This window comes from Lactuca serriola, chromosome 3, assembly GCF_051521515.1.
Source record: "Lactuca serriola cultivar US96UC23 chromosome 3, Lser_US96UC23_V15, whole genome shotgun sequence".
NCBI classification, from domain to species: Eukaryota; Viridiplantae; Streptophyta; class Magnoliopsida; order Asterales; family Asteraceae; genus Lactuca; species Lactuca serriola.
The window spans coordinates 294,763,646-294,786,225 of record NC_136410.1 but is presented as its reverse complement, the minus strand read 5'-3'; positions in this window follow the sequence as shown (position 1 = coordinate 294,786,225).

Sequence of the window (22,580 nt, the reverse complement as noted above, 5' to 3'; positions counted from 1 at the left end):
ATTGTTGAAGAATGGAGGTGTTTAACTCAAGAACACTTGGAGATGCCTTGCAGATTTTTGAGAATCTAGCATCATAGGTATGGAGTTTGTATAAGCTATCAATGATTTGAGTAGAATGAAGTGTAAAAATCACAAGGAGGATGAATTACACTTACCAAGAGTGGAAGAACACTTGATGATCAGCCTTGGGATCTTGAATTAGAGAGAAAAGTTGGAGAGAAAAGTTGGAGTTGGATCTTTGGTGGAATGAGAGTGATTGAAAGAAAATGAGGAGAGAGGTTGAGTGACCAGCCCTAAAAACGTGGGGATGGCTTGTGAGAGGGGTAAAAAGTACAAGGAAGTGACAAGGTATGGTGGGGAGGAGTGTGGGTTAATCATGGAGTGGGTATGGGGTTGGTTGTGTCATAAAATAAGGTAAAGTCAACACTCTACCTTTGTACTTTACCTACTCTCTTTTGGATAAGGTTTTATCCTTAAAATGTGATTAAATCATTAATTTAGGGGTCTTATATGTTAAAATAAAGTTTTGGGTGAAAATCCCGTGTTAAAACAATTAAAAACGGGCTTAAAACGCGAATTTAATCGAAAACCGGGAGAAAAAGGCTTCCCAGCGAGGCCTCTCGGTCCTAGGCCGAGGTTCGGTCCCTAGGCCGAGGTTCGGTCAGGATGGTGCTGATTCGGAAGCGAGAGGCTGAGCCAGAAGAAGGAACGAGGGCGATGGGCTCGGTCCGAAGGTCAGAAGAGAAGGTTCGGTCCTCGGTCCTCAGAAGAGAAGGTTCGGTAGCCATTAGAAGAGAAGAGGTCAAAACCGAAAGGTGCCGAACGTTCGGGTTCTGTTGAGCAGCCTTCGGCTCAGAAGGGTTCGGTTCCTAAGAGGGGTTCGGTTTCTGTTCCTAAGAGGGGTTTCGGTTCCTAAGAGGGGTTTCGGTTCCTTAGGTCCGTTTTTCGCGTAGACTTCCGTTTTTGGGCTGTTTTCGCGAAATTCAAGGGTCGGGATGCCTCGAGTGATTATAGAAAGTTGGGAGAGATTTCGAGAGAGATTTGAGAAAGATTCCACATACTCGGAGAGATTTGGGAGAGATTTGACATTCTTGGAGAGATTTCACATACAAAGAGATATTTGGGAGAGATTTCATATTCTTAGAGAGATTTGGACGAGATTTGACATTCTTGGAGAGATTTCACATACAAAGAGATATTTGGGAGAGATTTCATATTCTTAGAGAGATTTGGGAGAGATTTGACATTCTTGGAGAGATTTCACATACAACGAGATATTTGGGAGAGATTTCACTTTCTTAGAGAGATTTGGGAGAGATTTGACATTCTTGGAGAGATTTCATATACAAAGAGATATTTGGGAGAGATTTCACTTTCTTAGAGAGATTTGGGAGAGATTTGACACTCTTGGAGAGTTTTGACATACAAAGAGATATTTGCGAGAGATTTCATATTCTTAGAGAGATTTGGGAGAGGTTTCTCGATAAGAAGAGATAGAGTGAAAACGATTGAGAGCGGTTTCGTGTGTGACGAATGTGAGTGTCCGGCTTCGCAATGCAAGGTCCGTAAACCCCGTTATGCCATGTTTTAGGATCTTACACACTCCCTATGAGTATGCAACATTGTTTTATTGTTCTTGTTCATTGTTTAACACTAAGGTTAAAGAAATTTAAACACACGAACTTTCCAAGTGATGTTTTCTCATTAAGATAGTGAGTTATACAGAAATTACATAATACAAACCCTATTATACAAGGTTTAATTGAGTTGACCGGTTTGACTCGTTGACCTTGTCCGGCTTAGACTTGACCCGAATTTGACTATTGTCACATCATCCCCCCGTTAGAGGGAATTTCATCCCGAAATTTACGCTTTGGCCAGGACTTTAAGAGTTTAGGAAAAGATGCGGGTGCTTTTGTTTCATTTGGTCTTCGCGCTCCCAGGTGAACTCAAGTCCTCGTTTAGCGTTCCATCGAATCTTCACGATGGGAATACGACTTTGTTTCGTTCTTTTGACCTCCCGATCCATAATCTCAACTGGCTCCTCTACGAAGTGGAGATTTTCGTTAACTTCGATCTCGTCAAGAGGTATTACAAGTGTCTCGTCAGACAGACACTTCTTTAAGTTGGATACGTGAAATCTGGGGTGTATATTATTAAGTTCTTGAGGTAATCGCAGTTTGTACGCCACAGGACCAATCATGGCGAGGATTTCGAACGGTCCAATGTACCTCGGGTTTAGTTTCCCACGTTTACCGAAACGTATCATTCCTTTCCAAGGGGAAACTTTTAATAATACCCGATCTCCGACCTAGAATTCTAAGGGTTTGCGTCGCTTGTCCGCGTAACTCTTTTGCCGATCTCGGGAGGCCTTCAGCCTTTCTCGGATTTGAACAATCTTTTCTGTGGTCTCCCTTATGATTTCAGGACCAGTGAGGGTGCTATTAGGGACTTGCCCCCTAGCTATCTGAGTATCCCCCACTTCGACCCAACATAGGGGTAATCTGCACTTGCGACCGTAGAGAGCTTCGAATGGAGCGACTTTAATGCTGGTGTGATAGCTGTTATTGTAGGAGAATTCAATCAGCGGCAAATGGGTATCCCATGCTTTACCAAAGTCTATCACACAGACTCTCAACATGTCTTCTAAGGTTTGTATAGTGCGCTTGCTTTGCCCGTCGGTTTGTGGATGGTAGGCCGTACTCATGTCTAGCCTAGTTCCCAAGGATTTCTGTAGGGACTGCCAAAATCGCGAAGTGAACCTACTATCTCGGTCTGAGATAATAGATATTGGTACACCATGCAGTCGCACAATCTCCTTGATGTACATCTTGGTTAACTTCTCCATCTTGTCGGTTTCCTTTATTGGCAGGAAGTGCGCAGACTTGGTCAATCTGTCTACGATTACCCATATAGTGTCAAACTCGCCTGAAGTCTTAGGCAACTTGGTTATGAAGTCCATGGTTATCCGTTACCACTTCCATTCCGGTATATCAGGCTGTTGTAGTACTCCTGAGGGTTTCTGGTATTCCACCTTGACCTTGGCGCAAGTCAGACACTTGCCCACATAAGTAGCAATCTCGGCTTTCATATTCGGCCACCAGTATAACTTTTTGAGGTCTAGATACATCTTGTCTGACCCTGGATGGATGGAGTATCGAGTCTTGTGTGCTTCATTCATGACCACGTCTCGGATCCCACCGAACTTCGGTGTCCAGATTCGGTTACTAAGATAACGAGTTCCGTCATCCCTGACTTCTAAGTTCTTATCCATTCCCCTTAATGCCTCACCTGCCACATTCTCTAGTTTCAAGGCTTCTAGTTGGGCTTCCTTGATTTGCGTGGTCAGGTGGGAATGGATGGTCATGGTTAAGGATCTTACTCGGCGGCCCGAGTATTCCTTCCTGCTTAGGGCATCAGCCACTACATTGGCCTTACCCGGGTGGTAGCGAATTTCGCACTCATAGTCGTTTAGCAGTTCAACCCATCTCCGTTGCCGCATGTTGAGCTCTTTTAGATTGAGGATATGCTGAAGACTTTTGTGATCGGTGAAGATGGTGCATTTTGTGCCGTAGAGGTAGTGTCTCCAGATCTTTAAGGCGAGCACTACCGCCCCCAGTTCAAGGTCATGGGTAGTGTAATTAACTTCGTGTGTTTTAAGTTGTCTTGACGCGTAGGTGATGACTTTCCCTCTCTGCATGAGCACGCATCTGAGGTCTTGATTTGAAGCATCACAATATACCACGAAGTCATCAGTTCCTTCTGGAAGAGACAAAACTGGTGCGCTGCATAGGGCTTGTTTTAATGTCTGGAAAGCGACTTCTTGTTTATCTCCCCACTTAAATAGCACACCTTTTGAGTCAGGGTGGTGAGTGGTTTGGCGATCTTGGAGAAGTTTTGTATGAATCTTCGGTAGTAGCCGGCGAGCCCTAAAAATTGTCGAATTTCCGTCGGCGCTGTAGGTGCTGGACAGTTTTTGATAGCTTTGAATTTAGCGGGATCCACGGGTATCCCTTTCTTGCTAACCACATGGCCAAGAAAATTCACTTCTCTAATCCAGAATTCGCATTTAGAGAATTTGGCGTAAAGCTTCTCAGCCCTCAGTGTTTCCAAGATTAGCCAGAGATGTTGACGGTGCTCTTCCTCGCTTCGGGAGTAGATTAAAATATCGTCGATGAATACAATCACAAATTTGTCTAAGTAGGGTCGACACACTCGATTCATCAGGTCCATAAATACTGCCGATGCGTTCGTTAATCTGAAGGGCATTACCACAAACTCATAGTGCCCGTAGCGAGTTCTGAACGCAGTCTTGGGAATATCCTCTTCTTGAACTCGTAGTTGATGATAACCCGACCTCAGGTCGATTTTTGGAAAGTAGCTTGCTCCTTGGAGTTGGTCGAAGAGGTCATCGATTCGGGGTAGGGGATATCGGTTCTTGATAGTGAGTTTGTTTAGCTCCCGGTAGTCTATGCACATGCGAAAAGATCCGTCCTTCTTCTTTACAAACAGGACCGGTGCTCCCCACGGTGAGAAGCTTGGCCTGATGAACCCTTTGCTCAACAGTTCATTTAACTGGCTGGAAAGTTCTTGCATTTCTGCCGGTGCTAAGCGGTATGGAGCCTTGGCGATGGGGGTAGCTCCTGGGATTAAGTCGATCCGGAACTCGACTTGTCGTGCAAGGGATACACCTGGAAGATCTTCGGGGAATACATCGGGATAGTTGCACACCTCGGGAATGTCGTTGATATCCTTCACCTCTTGTTTCGTATCTACTACGTGGGCTAGAAATGCGTGGTATTCCTTTCGGAGATACTTTTGGGCCTTGACGCAAGAGATGACTTGCAAATTTGAACTGGGTTTGTCGCCATAGATGAAGAGGGTTTCGCCATTTGGCAGATTAAGGCGAACGGCCCTTTCGTAACATAGAATGTCGGCACGATGGGAACTTAACCAATCCATACCGATGATTATGTCAAAGCATTTTATTGTGACCGGCATCAGGTCTACTTTAAACGAATGGTTGTTTAGAGTGAGGGTACACCCTGAGTATATATCATTAGTGTGCTCCATTTGTAACATCCCCCTCTGGCACGTATCACAATATTGTCCGCTTTGGGCCACTCGGCACGAGGACTTCCCAGGGGGTCACCCATCCTGGTACTACTCCCACTCGAGCACACTTAACTGCAGAGTTCTTATGGGATCTGCTGCCCTCACGGCTTTAAAACGCGTTGTGACAAGGAAGGTATCCACACCCCTTATAAAGAATGTTTCGTTCTCCTTCCAAGCCGATGTAGGATCAGGTGCAACCCACCTTCACCCCCAATTATAGGGTTCGACGTCCCTGTCAAACACATCGACCCGTGCCCTGGCTCTGATACCAATCTGTCACACCCCCAAACCAAGGATGGCGGAAACGTCCGAGGGTGGAGGACTTCATGTGTAGTATCATAACAACAATGGTAATAGTGATGAAAGTAAACACAACCAACATATATATAATTGAAAGAGTTACATCATTGTATGAATTACATGTTTCAAAATCAATTACAATATGTTGACAAAATATGATAAGTTTGACGCCTCAACGTCCCATCCTCAAAAGTACTTTGTTACCTGTTTAGCGATTTCCTGAGAATACAAATAGTTTGAAAAAGTGTCAACACAATGGTTGGTGAGTTCATAAGTTTTTGTATGTAATTATGAAATAGCTTGTCTCATAATTGCATAGCAGTTCTAGAAAAATCCGATATTTTCCTTAAAATGAATGTTGTAGTCTTGTACCCAAAGACTGAAACGTATGAGTAATCTTCCTTATTTACAAAAAATAACGTGAGTTTATTTCGATATAAACGCGTATGATATTAGTGAAATTCTCGTAAATTCTTAAGTTTGTTAATACTTTCCGTGAGTTATTATAACCATACTTGACATAGACGGCCTCGTAATGCGACGTTCTTCAGGCGTCGCCATTAAATGACATTTGTCACCACAGACCTGCCGGTCTAGCTGTTGCAAGCAGCTCTAGTGTGGGTTTGCCAAACCCAATATAGATCTATACACAACTATCACGTTCTCCCTACAAGAGACTCTGGTTACAATTTACAGGACTTTTCGACTTTGTTACTTTGGAAGTAACCCGAAGGGAATGACTCACAAATTTATTCATTAACAGATTTATGTGAACTAAACTGAAAACCTTTGGTAAATAAGTTTGAGAAGTAAATGATACATAAACTATACCAATTATAGTTTATCCAAAACGTTTGTAATGTATAAGAATTCTTTTATGAATGCTTTAATGCTATGAATCCATAAACTATGCTCATTATAGTTTAATATACGTGTTCTAAATAAATGAATAATCTTATCATGAATGACTATATTTCAGTTTATGACGATAAACTAACAAGGTAACACATTCAATATTTAGAACTTATCGTTATACACTTTGCTCAACATAATACAAAGTGTTATGAAGGTTATAAGCTGTTAACAAATTTTCAACCTTTCTACACTGTTTTTGAAAAGTCATAGAAAAATAATACGAAGTTGAAAACTAGATCCGTAAATTCTGAGAGTTCCCAAAATGTGTCTAGTTTACTCATAATTTTCATCATGATTTTTAATGACCTCCAACTTGGGTGAAAAAGTCCATAATCACAGACTGGTCCGGATTGGTGTTTGAAATGATAGGCAGTTTTGTAAAAATCACCATAAATTGTAGAAAAATCGTATGGAGATGTGCAAGTAGTCATTTTAAAGCTAAGAACTGTAACCACTTACACCTAAAACAGTTTTTCAAACAAAAATGTTTAAGTTGTCCAAAACAGTTCATGAATGGAGTCCAACTTTTCTGATGAAAGCTGTTAGAAAATTTTAGTTATGTTCTTGGTGTTTTAACTTGTATTCCCCCCCCCCCCCCTAAAAACTTAAGAAAACATAAAAATGTAGGGGTATGAACTCACCTTAAGTGTTTTCAGTAGATGATTGTTGAAGAATGGAGGTGTTTAACTCAAGAACACTTGGAGATGCCTTGCAGATTTTTGAGAATCTAGCATCATAGTTATGGAGTTTGTATAAGCTATCAATGATTTGAGTAGAATGAAGTGTAAAAATCACAAGGAGGATGAATTACACTTACCAAGAGTGGAAGAACACTTGATGATCAGCCTTGGGATCTTGAATTAGAGAGAAAAGTTGGAGAGAAAATTTGGAGTTGGATCTTTGGTGGAATGAGAGTGATTGAAAGAAAATGAGGAGAGAGGTTGAGTGACCAACCCTAAAAATGTGGGGATGGCTTGTGAGAGGGGTAAAAAGTACAAGGAAGTGACAAGGTATGGTGGGGAGGAGTGTGGGTTAATCATGGAGTGGGTATGGGGTTGGTTGTGTCATAAAATAAGGTAAAGTCAACACTCTACCTTTGTACTTTACCTACTCTCTTTTGGATAAGGTTTTATCCTTAAAATGTGATTAAATCATTAATTTAGGGGTCTTATATGTTAAAATAAAGTTTTTGGTGAAAATCCCGTGTTAAAACAATTAAAAACGGGCTTAAAACGCGAATTTAATCGAAAACCGGGAGAAAAAGGCTTCCCAGTGAGGCCTCTCGGTCCTAGGCCGATGTTCGATCCCTAGGCCGAGGTTCGGTCAGGATGGTGCTGATTCGGAAGCGAGAGGCTGAGCCAGAAGAAGGAACGAGGGCGATGGGCTCGGTCCGAAGGTCAGAAGAGAAGGTTCGGTCCTCGGTCCTCAGAAGAGAAGGTTCAGTAGCCATTAGAAGAGAAGAGGTCAAAACCGAAAGGTGCCGAACGTTCGGGTTCGGTTGAGCAGCCTTCGGCTCAGAAGGGTTCGGTTCCTAAGAGGGGTTCGGTTTCTGTTCCTAAGAGGGGTTTCGGTTCCTAAGAGGGGTTTCGGTTCCTTAGGTCCGTTTTTCGCGTAGACTTCCGTTTTTGGGCTGTTTTCGCGAAATTCGAGCGTCGGGATGCCCCGAGTGATTATAGAAAGTTGGGAGAGATTTCGAGAGAGATTTGAGAGAGATTCCACATACTCGGAGAGATTTGGGAGAGATTTGACATTCTTGGAGAGATTTCACATACAAAGAGATATTTGGGAGAGATTTCATATTCTTAGAGAGATTTGGGAGAGATTTGACATTCTTGGAGAGATTTCACATACAAAGAGATATTTGGGAGAGATTTCATATTCTTAGAGAGATTTGGGAGAGATTTGACATTCTTGGAGAGATTTCACATACAAAGAGATATTTGGGAGAGATTTCACTTTCTTAGAGAGATTTGGGAGAGATTTCACATAAAAAGAGATATTTGGGAGAGATTTCACTTTCTTAGAGAGATTTGGGAGAGATTTGACACTCTTGGAGAGTTTTGACATACAAAGAGATATTTGGGAGGGATTTCATATTCTTAGAGAGATTTGGGAGAGGTTTCTCGATAAGAAGAGATAGAGTGAAAACGATTGAGAGCGGTTTTGTGTGTGACGAATGTGAGTGTCCGGCTTCGCAATGCAAGGTTCGTAAACCCCGTTATGCCATGTTTTAGGATCTTACACACTCCCTATGAGTATGCAACATTGTTTTATTGTTCTTGTTCATTGTTTAGCACTAAGGTTAAAGAAATTTAAACACATGAACTTTCCAAGTGATGTTTTCTCATTAAGATAGTGAGTTATACAGAAATTACATAATACAAACCCTATTATACAAGGTTTAATTGAGTTGACCGATTTGACTCGTTGACCTTGTCCGGCTTAGACTTGACCCGAATTTGACTATTGTCACATCAACCAAGAAGGGATAATGGTTGATCCAGCGAAGATCTAAGCTGTGATGAAGTGGGAACAACCGAAAAGTCCCACGGAGATTCGAAGCTTCTTAGGATTAACCGGATATTACCGAAGGTTTATCCAAGGCTTTTCTTCGATTGCTACTCCATTGAAAACTTTGACCCACATAGGAGCTACTTATGATTGGAGTGATAAGCATAAAGAAGCATTCGAGAAGCTACAGAAGAAGCTATGCGAGGCACCGATACTTTCTCTACCCGATGGAGTTGAAGACTTCGTTGTTTATAGCGATGCGTATGGTGTTGGATTGGGTTGTGTTTTGACCCAAAGAGAAAAGGTGATAGCATATGCGTCTCGACAGCTGAAGGAGCATGAAAAGAATTACCCGACTCATGATTTGGAGTTGGCAGCGGTAGTTTTTGCTCTTAAAATATCGAGGCATTACCTCTATGGCACGAAGTGCAAACTTTTTACTGATCATAAGAGTCTCCAATATCTCTTTAATCAGAAGGAATTGAATATGAGGCAACGACGCTGGCTAGAATTTCTTAAAGACTACGACTGCGAGATACTTTACCACCCCGGTAAAGCTAATGTTGTTGCTGGTGCTCTCAGTCAGAAAGTCAATTTTGAAAGGAAGAGGCCAAGAGCTTTGAGAATAGAAGTTGTCTCGACAATTGTGGAGACTATAAAGAAAGCTCAAGAGGAAGCTTCTGAGAAAAATGACTGAAAGGAGGAACGTTTGGGTAAAACGTTGGTGTTTGGTACAAACGGTCATGAACTGAAGGTATTACAAGATCGTATTTGGGTACCTATGTCAGGAGGAATTAGGGATCTTCTGATGGAAGAAGCTCACCAAACCGTGTACTCAATTCATCCTGGTAGCACTAAAATGTATAGGGACCTGAAACCCTACTACTGGTGGCAGACGATGAAGCTTGATGTTGCAAAGTATGTGGCTGAGTGTGTGACTTGTGCGAGAGTAAAGACACAACATCAGAAACCGTACGGGAGTTTAGAACCATTGCCTGTGCCTATGGGTAAGTGGGAAGACATTGCTATGGATTTTGTCACTAAACTGCCCAGAACAATGAATGGTCATGAAATGATTTGGGTGGTCGTTGATCGATTCACTAAGAGTGCGCATATCATAGCAGCCAAGGAGAAATGGTCTACGGAAAAGCTTGCGAATTGTTATGTGAAGGAAATTGTGAGGCTTCACGGTGTTCCGTTAACGATTGTATCGGATCGTGATAGCCGTTTCACCTCAAGGTTTTGGAAAAGTCTACAAGAGGAAATGGGTACCAAGTTATGTTTAAGTACAGCTTACCATCCGCAGACTGATGGCCAGAGTGAAAGAACGATACAAACACTTGAAGATATGCTAAGAGCATGTACCTTGGAATTCCTAGGTAATTGGGATGAACATTTACCATTGGTAGAATTTTCCTATAATAATAGTTTTAACTCGAGCATTAAGATGGCACCTTATCAAGCTTTGTACGGACAGAAGTGTCGTACGCCGTCTTGTTGGCTTGAGGCTGGGGAAAAGCAGTTTATGGGACCGGAGATGGTTCATCAAACTGCTGAAAAGTTGAAAATAATTAGGGAAAGAATGTTAGCAGCTCAAGATTGTCAAAAGAGCTATGCTGACAAGAAGCGAAGACCGATGACTTTTGAGGTTGGAGATTCGGTTTTGCTTAAAGTCTCGCCATGGAAGGGACTTATAAGATTTGGTAAAAGGGGAAAGTTGAGTCCAAGGTTTATTGGACCGTTTAAAGTTCTTCAGAGGATTGGGAACCAATCTTACAAGCTCGAATTACCCGAAGAACTGAGTGGAATTCACAACACTTTTCATGCGTGTTATTTGAGGAATTTCACGGGAGAGGTTCCCGACATAATTCCAATTTCTAAATTCAGAATTGATGAGAACAAAAGGTTGATTGAAGAACCAGAGGCAATTGTTGACCAAAAGACTAAGAAGTTGCGACGCAAAATGGTTGGGTTAGTGCTTGTCCGATGGAAACACACGAATGGGCCGAATCTCACCTGGGAGACGGAGAGTGACATGTTGAGTCGCTATCCGCATTTGTTTGTTGATGTGTTATTCCGGGGACGGAATCATTCTAAGGTGGAGAGAATTGTAACGCCTGTGTTTCCGGGCTTGCCATTTTTAGCAATGTAATAGTCTAGGTTAACCTTTGTAACCCGTTTTGAAATAATAAGAGTGTATTATTTGAGTATTATATGTTTTGTGCTTAATTGCTTAATTATGTGGTTTGATTAATTATGAATATAAATAAGCGTCAAAATTTAAGTGTAAAATAAACTTGATATCTTTGGATAATGTTGTAGTAGTTGAAACGAGGTTTCCGAATATATATAGAACACCCAAATCTGACTTCGTATGAGGAAGTTATGATTTATCAAAGTTTCGGCTTAGCGGTTTGCAGCCTGAAATACTCGATTTGAGATCGAGCGGTTTTTAGCCGAAGCAATCTAAACGAGAATCGAAGATCTCATTGTTGGTATCGAAGCGATGAAAAGTTAGGCGAGAACGGACGTCAAACGAAGAAGTTATGAATTTATAACGAAGTTTTTCTGTCCCGGCCTATTAAAAATAAATAATAAAAATAAAGTTAAAATTAGCCGATGGAGTCTAAACGAGAGTTGTAGAGCGTAGTCTCACCTTCGCGTGGATATAAAGAACGTCGAAAACGGAGTTCGTATGAAGAAGATATGAATTTCCGAAGTCTATTAAATAATTTGTATTTAAATTTAATTATTAAATTCCGGTATTATCCGAAGACGAGTCATCAGACTCATCCGAAGTACACCCCGCGTACACCGAGGTATGTCGACACTCGCACTCGAGCACTTTGGATACGTAAGCAATGACATTTCGGAGCAGTACGCCCCGCGTACTGTAGTACGCCCCGCGTACTCCGAGGCTCCAGCCTCCTATAAATAGGATGCGAGGGCAGCCGACTCAATTGCTAGCTTTCTCTCTTTTCTCTCCCGTTTTGCATCAATTTGCGTGCCAGAAGTACCCCGAATCCCCGGTAATATTCTTGAGCCACGAAGCAAGTCCCGAGATCCCAAAGATCCCGAGAAGTGCGATTCCAGAGCCGAAGCTCTGCCCGCGAGAAGTTCGATTTTTGTGGAGATCTTCCAGATCTGCTGAAGAATACTACTTCTGCAAGTCGTAGTGTTGTCCGATCATTTTCTGATCAAGTGAGTGTATACTACCTTTCATAAACACGATAATAATACAAGTATGGTTGGAGTGTATTAAGTATATTGTTGTTTATATGTGTGAGTGTGTAGTTACTTTCTTCTATCTCATAGATATGAGTTATTCTCTATGAAATACGTGTTATGTGTGTGTGTGCCTCATCTGTTATGTGAAATATGTGTTGATTAAAGCATGCTATACAGGTTTTTAAACTAAGTATAAAATGTATATTTTTATCTACTAATATGTTGGGTAGAACATGGGTAGATAGTTGGTGTGTAATAAATAGATGAGAGGCCTCGTTGTTGTTTGATTTAGTCATCCAGCGGAGTTTAGATGACGACCACATATTTTTCTAGATAATCCTGTGGAACATTAGCAGGTTCGCCACCGGTTGGTGTTAATGAACTTGGGTGTTCATTCGCTGTACTTCATCCCCCTCATGGTTGCCTTATTTGAGTTATATTGCTGAGGTACCCCCGAAACATGTGTTGTCGCCCTAATGAAATATTCTTAGACTAGGTCCCTTATGTTAGTTGTCTTAGGGACATAAAGTGAGAATAACGGGAATGGGTAATTGGGTTATTGTTGATTGGTGAAAATTAAATATAACTATTTATTGTGGGTTGAAAACCCTATATGCTCACCATGCTCCCAAGCCTGACCTACTCAGTTTTATTTGTATTACAGGAAGTGGCACGAGGGCATAAGATGGATGAACCATTAAGTTGTTTTGTTTACATGGATAAACATTGTTTTATCATGTTTTGTTTTTGGGAACAAATTCCGCAACTCTTTCAAATCAAAAGGATTTACTCTGAAATTATTTTAAAAGCATAAATGAAAATCGGTCTTTTCTGGCCGAGATTTTGGGGATGTCACATGATGTGCTCAATTAAGTTCTATGTCAAACGAATGAAAGATCGAAAAACAAATTGCTGGACAATAAGTATGACTATGTTCCATGTAATTGTCCGCACGATATCTAGAACAGAGGACTATACGATCCCTTATCTAAAGGACAGATTGCTGATAAGATCAGAGTTCGACAACGTCTTTGAGAGCTATGATTGCTAATTGAATTGAGCTTACATTTATAGTTACTAGACTTATCCAAGTGGGAGACTATTGGATTAATGTCTAAGCCCGTAACTATATATGGTATGTACTTGACCCGGTTGTGCATGGTCCTTTTGGGTTGGCTTCACCAGAGCAACATGATAGGATGATTTATAAATAAACAGGTTTTTTATGATTTATTAATATATTATATGATTAATATATTAAAGGAGAAATCATATAGTTTAATTAATATTAGACAAGAATTAATTTTGTGGCTAAAAGCGATTAATTAAATAAAAGGCGCTGGAACTGTCAATTGTGTGATAGTTGGTTTTGGGCTGTGGATCCTTATGGATTATAGGGTGGATGAAACTAAGGTGTATAGACTCCTTGAATTTGTCCAAGCCTTATTCTAGAAGGATCCTTGGACTGCTTAAGGCCTAAGTTATCTGATTAGGGTTTCAAGTTATAACCATAGCAGCTCAAGTATTTAAAGACCCCAAGGGCTACAGATATCGGCTACCAGAAACCCAAAGGAGTTCCTTGAGCCGATTTTGTGCCCATAACCTATCTACAAATCATTCTCTTCCTTCTTGGTGTTAGTAAGGCATTAGAGGAGTGACATTTGTGACTCTAAGCTCCAAGGATAATAAGATTCAAGCTCTCAAGAAGAGGTAATCATCTAGATCTACTTTGTTATGTCAATTTTGAATTGTATACCATAGATCTAGGGTTTGCAAGTATTGGATGAAAAGCATGTTCATTAGAGAAAACTAGATCGAAGCATTAGGGTTTGCATTTGCACATAGGAATGTTCTTATGGCTCAAACCCATCAATTCGATGGTTCCAACATTATTGATTGGATCCACAACATTCTCATGGTCACCCGCTATGAAGAAAAAGAGTGTGTTCTTGAAAAGGAGCTGAAGGAGGTTAACGTGAACACTTCTATAACAACCCGATATTTCAACTCTTTGTATTGACCTAAAAAGTCAAGTATTGTAACCATCTTGTGGTAATAAAATTTACTTTGGGAATAAAATGCCCCAAAAAGTATCTATTTGAATTCCTATTATGTGTAATATCATTAAATCGGGATCATACTTAAAGAGAATGCTCAAATCCGGCTTCGTATATTGAAATTAAGAGTTTTCCAAGTTCGGCTTAGCAGCAGACAGCTAAAAACTCGAATCGGAGATCAAACGACTTTTGGCCGGAATGACCTAAACGAGAATCGAAGATCTCGACAATGGTATTTCAGCGGTAAAAAGTCTGGCAAAAACCGACGTCAGATAAAGAAGTTATGAATTTTAAAGAAATTCCTTAAACACGATGAGTTATAAAATAAATAATAAAAATAATTTCGGAATTTGTCAACGGAGTCTAAACGAAAGTTGTAGAGCGTAGTCTCACCTACGCGTGGATATAAAGCCCATCGAAAACGGAGTTCGTATGAAGAAGATATGAATTTTTGAAGTTTATTAAATAAATTATATATTTATTTAATTCAAAAATCGAGTATTATCCGAAGAGGAGTCAGCGTCCTCATCCGAGGTATGCGCCGCGTACCCCTGTACGCCCTGCGTACCCGAGGGCCTTGGCCTCGGATCGTCCATGTCGCCCTATGCGAGGCTACCGACCCGTCCGACCCGCCCGTCCGACCGACCCGTCCGACCCGCCGTCCCATCCGAAGCCGAGGTAGTCGAGGCTTCGGTAATGCATGACGTACGCGTACGCGCTGCGTACGAGCGTACGCCCCGCGTACGAGGCTTCTCAGACCCCCCTATAAATAGAATGCGAGGCTTTCTGAAAAAAATGCTCAATTCTCTCCTTTCTCTCACGATCTTGCCTCGATTTCCGTGCCCGTTCAAACCCGAAGCCCTGGTCATTTTTGCTCAAGTCCCGAGGGTCGATTTTACTCCCGAGATTCCGAGAATCCCGAGAAATGTCCGTTTCCCGAGGCGAAACTCTGTCCGGTTTTCCATCTCGCTATCTTCAAACTATCAAGTGAGTTCATATCCCCCTTCGAACACTCTTTAAATACATTTTAAATGCTTTTATACTCTTTTAGGGGAGGAATACAAGTAAGCATACCGTTATTATCGTGTATTTCGTAAAAATCTCATTGACTCGTTTCTATCAAATGAATCACTTGTGATTTAGTTCTATTATGCGAAAACTCTTGTTATACTTTGCATGCAATAGATTTATACAAAGTATTTAGTAACACCAAAGCATCTTTCGTTTTTAAACCGTTTCATATATTCTAAAAACTTGTGATTTATGTTGGTCAAACATTGTGAAAAAGGATAAACTTTGCATACAAAACTATCACTTTAATACAGACTTAGTTGAGAATCCATGAGACGTGTATATCTTCAAACACTGCCTTTTAGATAAAAGGTATCGCTACAAGTCCTGTCTATAACCAGAGTCTCCCGTTCGGAGAACGTGTCAAATGTGTATAGATATATACGGGAAGTCATGATCCCGCACCCTGGCTGTTAGCTACAGTCTGTCTTTTGGGGTGACAGTTTGTCATAACGCTACAACGCCTGAAGAACGTCGCTACAGACATATTATGTTCAGTATGGTTATAAAACTCATCGGATATACAACTATTATAGTACTTTTGAATAATGAATAAGTAGTTACTACGGTTATTCATTATCTAACAAACTGAAATCTTCTATTAGGTTTATTATATAAATCTATGTTTAAAACTTTTCTAAAGCATGTGGATTGCTTCAAAATGTTAGCCTTGAACATTAAACAAACAACTATTAGGAAAATAAGGGATTTTCTTGTTTCAACTATCTACGTTTTTCAATACCAACATTCTCATGCATTTCACACTTTTAAAAGGAAATATGGGATTTTCTTAGAAAATATACACTCGTTTTTGGAATGGCATTCAATGTTTCTAAATCACTTATGAACTCACCAACTTAATTGTTGACACTTTTTCTTTGAAATAACTTGTATTCTTAGGGAATCGTTAAGCAGGTTTGGAAATCAACTTTTGGTGAATAACGCGCTGGCATTATTTACTTCTTTTGAGAGATGTTTATGCATTTATCTTTTGAACATGTAATGAATACAACGATGTAAAAATTTTTAAAACCTTTATATATGGTGGTGTGTACTTTCCTTTCTATAAACTGTTATGATACTGAATATAACGTCCTCCGCCCCCGAACGTTTCCGCCGTTCTGGTTTGGGGGTGTGACAGATTGGTATCAGAGCACCATTTATAGTGAATTAAGTATATCAAAACCATTTTTGGTATACAACTATAAACTCATCTGGGCAAAAACACTCTGAGAAGAGTCATACTTTTGAAATTAAATTTCTTTAGTTTTTGTAAAGTAAGCATGCATTCATTTCGTACTAATAACAGTTTCACATTGTACCATTTTAGAAGTATTATAAACGAGTTGTGCAGTACAGGTACGCCTTGGGACACGTAATCGGAACTGGGAAGGATATAGCCTGATCAACTATATTTGTCCGAGATCCGACTAACGTGTGCCGAGGAGTGTCTGCAGTGGACAACAAATTTTAAAACTTACCAAACCGTTACTAGAATCAAACACAAGAATTTAAATACTATAGGAGTATTTGCTATCTAAACTAATTGAACTTACATGTTTTGCATGTTTCGACTTTATTCAATTCTTATAACCCTATTTCTCGTACAGTCAAATGGCTGGATTTCACCACCCCAATGACCCCTACTTTCCCAACCAAGGCAACGGAGGATGGATCGAAGATGATTCCGAAGAGGACGAGGAACCCATAGAAATGGGTGATGACTCCGGTACTGACTCAGAGCCGGAAGTGATCGATCCACCACCCATTCAACCTCCTGTCCATGTGAGGAACTTCCAAGGACCCACTCCCGTCTGGGGAAGTCACCTACATCATTGGAGCCAACAACAAGGCATACGCCCTCCCTACGGCATGTGTCACCTCCATCATTGGAGCCAACAACAAGCCAACAACAAGTCATACCCAATCAGTCCTATCAGTCCGGAGTTCAAGCAAGCCGACTCCGGGATGTCAACATGGAAGTGCAAGTTCACACTTCTGACATCCGTAGGCTGGACAAGATACAAGATAATGCTCAACTCCAGTCTGAGGCATTTCAGGCACAGATGATTGCAGCCCTAGCCGAATTAAGGGAGCAACAAGCCGCTTTTGATCGGCGCCTAATGGAATCGAAGCAATCAGATGCGGAGTCAAGCTCCAAGCGCAACCTACGTCGCAAATAGTGCCTGCCAGGATTACAAATTTTGTTATAAATTAGGACTTTGGATAAGAATATTATTTTTCTTTAAAACTTTCTGTAATCGGAGACCTTTAGAAAGGTCAAAAAAAAATTTTTTTTGTCTAAACTCTGATGTAACACAACTATATGTTTAATATATATAAGGCATATCTCTTTCTCGTTTTAATTATGTGTAGTCCGTACAATTCAGAAGTACATCCATTCAAACATTATTAATGAATCAAGATCAAAACCAAGTGTTGGCCAAACCAAATTCTTAATCTATTTAAGATAGTTAACTTCATATCATTCAAACTCGCAACCACCAAAACTTATAATATCTCATTTTTTTCGTTTGGCAGCGCAATGCCTCCTCGTAGATCAGCACGTACCAACACAACCCCACCACCACCTCCACCACTAACTTATGATCCGACAATGGTCCAGGCTGCTATCACAGCAGCAGTAGCAGCAGGCCTCTTTCAAATAAACTCCAATGCAAATGGAGGTACAGGAAGCAACATGAATCATCCCAATCGTGGCACCGGCCAGGGCCATGTAAGGGAGTGTACTTACAAGGAGTTCTCCAACTCGAAGCCAAAGACTTTTAATGGTAGTGGAGGAGTCATTGCACTAATGCAATGGTTCGAAAAGACCGAAACGGTCTTCGAGATCTGCTCGTACCAAGAAACAAGCAAAGTTAAGTTCGCTGCTTGCACCTTCATAGATCGAGCCCTCACTTAGTGGAAAAGCCATGTGAACTCAGTGACGCTCACTGTCGCTAACGCCATGAGTTGGGAAGAACTGAAGGTACTACTACTGGAAGAATACTGCCCAAGGGGTGAAGTGCAAAAGCTTGAGCAGGAGCTCTAGAATTTGAAAATGGTTGGGTCTGATCTAGTCGCCTACACAGCTAGGTTCAACGATCTCGCTGCTTTGTGCCCTACCATGGTGAACCCAGAATCAAAGAAGGTCGAAAGGTACATTTGGGGGTTTTCACCCCAGATTCAAGGGCATGTCCTAGCTTCCAACCCTATCACCTACAACAGCGCTAAACGCCTGGCGCAACGACTCATCGACCACATAGTGAAACATAGTACCATTACAGCAGCCGCAAATCCACCTAGGGAGGCTTAGGGCCAGAGTAAGCCTTGGAACAAGACGAGGGGACAAACCCTCCAGGAGAACCCCAAGAAACAACAAGTGATAGCGACCCACGCTATTACTGTACCTACCAACTCTGCCCCCACAAGTTCATACAATGGAAAACTACCGAAATGTAACCAGTGCAACTTCCACCACCACGGTCTCTGCCGTGACCTTCAATGCACCAGGTGCAATAAGAAGGGTCATACAACCCGCTATTGCAAGGAGCCAACCCAACAATCTGCCCCCACTGCTAATACCGGAGTAAGCCGTGCTTGCTTTGAGTGCGGAGACTCAGTGCACTACCGCAAGGACTGCTTGAAAACAAACAACAGGAATACCGGTGGAAGAGGCCGAGTTTTCGCAATGGGACAAGATGAAGCCATTGCGGACCCCACTGTTATTACGGGTACGTTTCTTCTCGATAACTCATATGCATGCATTTTGTTTGATAGTGGAGCGGAAAGGAGTTTTGTGAGTCATGACTTTAAAAGCATGCTGAAACCAATACCACAATCATTAAGTGAACCGTTCATAGTAGAAATGGCCAACGGGAAAACCGAAGGCACTAAGGAGATATATTTAAACTGCACCCTAACTCTAAACAATAATCTCTTTCAAATGAACCTCATGCCAGTCTCGATTAAGAGTTTCGATGTCATCATTGGCATGGATTGGCTAAGTTCACATCGTGCGGACATTCTATGTTACGATAAGGCCGTTCGCCTTAATCTGCCAACCGGCGAAACCTTCCTTGTCTTGGGCGACAAACCTAATACCACTCTTAGTATCATCTCACGTATCCAAGCTCAGAAGTACCTACGCAAGGAGTGTCACACATTTTTAGTGCATGTTGTAGACGTGAAACGCAAAGTCCGAGACATCAAGGATGTGCCAGACGTGTGCGATTTTCCTGACGTGTTTCCCGAGGACCTTCCAGGAATACCTTCCGCAAGACAAGTCGAGTTCAGAATCGATCTAATCTCCGGAGCTACCCCAGTAGCCAAAGCACCCTATCGGTTTGCCGCAGCAGAGATGCAGGAGCTATCCAACCAACTGAATGAACTACTTGGAAAAGTATTCATCAGGCCGAGCTTCTCGCCATGGGGAGCACCCGTATTGTTAGTGAAGAAGAAAGATGGATCGTTCAGGATGTGCATCAACTACCGAGAACTCAAAAAACTTACCATCAAGAACCGATACCCCCTACCCCGAATCGACAACTTATTCGATCAACTCCAAGGAGGCAACTACTTCTCCAAGATCGATCCAAGGTCGAGATATCACCAGCTGCGTGTCCTAGAGAGTGATGTTCCCAAGACGGCCTTCCGAACGAGATACGGACATTATGAGTTCGTAGTGATGCTGTTCGGACTAACCAATGCCCCGGCCGTATTCATGGATCTAATGAATCGGGTATGTTGTCCATTCTTAGATAAATTTGTGATAGTATTCATAGACGATATACTCATTTATTCAAAGAATAAAGAGGAACATAGTCAACACCTGAGGCAAGTCTTAGAGACGTTGCGAACTGAGAAACTTTATGCAAAATTCTCAAAATGTGAGTTTTGGATTAGAAAAGTGGACTTCCTCGGTCACGTGGTCAGCAAGGAAGGAATCCACGTGGACCCCTCAAAGATCAAGGCTATCGAAAACTGGTCTGCAGCAACCACACCAACCGATATTCGCCAATTTCTAGGTCTTGCCGGTTATTACCGAAGGTTCATCCAGAATTTCTCCAGCATCGCAAAGCCTCTTACCGCTTTAACCCAGAAAGGTGTGAGCTACAACTGGGGAGAAAAGCAAGATTCTGCATTTCAGACTTTGAAACAAGCCCTTTGCAGTGCACCCATCCTCTCTCTTCCGGAAGGTACCGAAGACCTTGTGGTGTATTGCGACGCTTCGAAGCAAGGGCTGGGCTGTGTGCTAATGCAGAGAGGAAAGGTGATTGCATATGCCTCACAACAACTGAAAACGCATGAGGTCAATTACACCACTCATGACTTAGAACTTGGAGCAGTGGTCTTCGCTCTTAAAATCTGGAGGAACTATCTTTACGGTACCAAGTGCACTGTCTTTACAGACCACAAGAGCCTCCAACACATCTTCGACCAGGAAGAATTAAACATGAGACAACGACGTTGGGTCGAATTGCTCAACGACTACGAATGTGAGATTTGCTATCATCCGGGAAAGGAAAACGTCGTAGCCGATGCCCTTAGTCGAAAGGAGTACTCTGGCCGAAGAGTGAAGTCATTAGCTATGTCGATCCATTCGCACCTGTCAGCGCAAGTCAAGGAAGCGCAAATAGAGGCCTTGAAACCCGAAAACATGGCAGGTGAGGCCCTTAGGGGAATGGACAAGAACTTAGAAATCAAGAGTGACGGAGCACACTACCTCATGAACCGGATCTGGACACCCAAGTTTGGTGGATTCAGAGAGGTAGTTATGAGCAAGGCACACAGGACCCCATACTCCGTACACGCAGGGTCAGACAAGATGTATCTAGATCTCAACCAACTCTACTGGTGGCCAAACATGAAAGCGGAGATTGCTACATATGTGAGCAAGTGTTTAACTTGCGCCAAAATAAAAATAGAACACCAGAAACCCTCAGGCCTACTCCAGCGACCTGAAATACCTGAGTGGAAATGGGAGCAGATTTCCATGGACTTCATAACCAAACTGCCAAAAACTCAGAGTGGCCAAGATACTATTTGGGTAATCGTCGACAGATTAACCAAGTCAGCCCATTTCTTACCGATCAAGGAAACTGATAGGATGGAAAAACTATCAAGAACCTACATCCGGGAGATCGTACGACTTCATGGCGTACCGATGTCCATCATCTTAGATAGAGACAGCAGATTCACTTCCAGATTCTGGAAATCACTGCAAAAATCCATGGGAACAAGGTTGGATATGAGTACGGCATACCACCCACAAACTGACGGACAGAGTGAGAGGACGATCCAAACCTTGGAAGACATGTTGCGAGCATGTGTAATCGAATTTGGCAAGGCATGGGATGTTCACTTGCCTTTGGTCGTGTTCTCTTATAATAATAGTTACCATACTAGTATCATGTAACATCCCGAAATATCAAGAGTAGAGTTGAAGGGCTAAAAGAGTAAGTTGTGGAAGAGTGACTCGGCGAGTCCATGGATGGACTCGGCGAGTAGAGTCGCGACTGGGTCGCCTGTTAAGTAGCCGACTCGGCGAGTCAGTAAGGAGGACTCGACGAGTAGCCGCTGAGTGGAGAAAACCCTAATTCCCGGGGTTGAGCCCTATATAAAGAACATAGCAGCCCACTCTCAGCCTCTTTATTCATTCCCAAGTCCAGAAACCCTTAGCCTTCGTGTGTGAGTGATCATATCTCCTTTGGGAGCTTGAAGGAGATGATTATTGAAGGGATTTTGAGAGATTGAAGGCTTGGAGCATGGGGCTTTGCTTGGATTCGAATTACATTGCAGTTGGGGCGTCCATTGGAGGTAATATCTCGTTCTTGGACTGTTGTTATGTTGTTTCTTCATTTTGGGGTTTGTGGGAACTTGTCTATGGATGTAATTGGAAGCCTAGAGGTTAGATCTGAGGTTGCTACCTCAGATCTGGAATGTAGAAGAATCAGAGAGCGTGAAAGTCCCTGTGTTGGAATGTTTAGTGAAGCTTACATGTCCCAAACCCTAAACCAATGTGCAAATGGCCTAGATCTATTAGGATTCACGTAAAGTTTGCCACTTTACGTGATGGATGAGTGGTAGGAGACTAGATCTATATTTTGGAGCAATTGCATGGCTTGGAATGCTTCTGAATGGATTCAGACCGGTGGTACTCGGTGAGTCACATGGGTGTACTCGACGAGTTGTTTGAAGATGAGCTGGGACTTGGCGAGTTGGAAGAACAACTCGGCGAGTTGGATGAAGATGGCCTGGAACTCGGCGAGTTGTATGAACAACTCGGCGAGTAGGTTGAAGATAGCCATAGACTCGGCGAGTCTTGTCGAAGAGTTCCGATATTCTCTGATTGAGTCGAGAATCGGTGAGTCAAGGGATGAC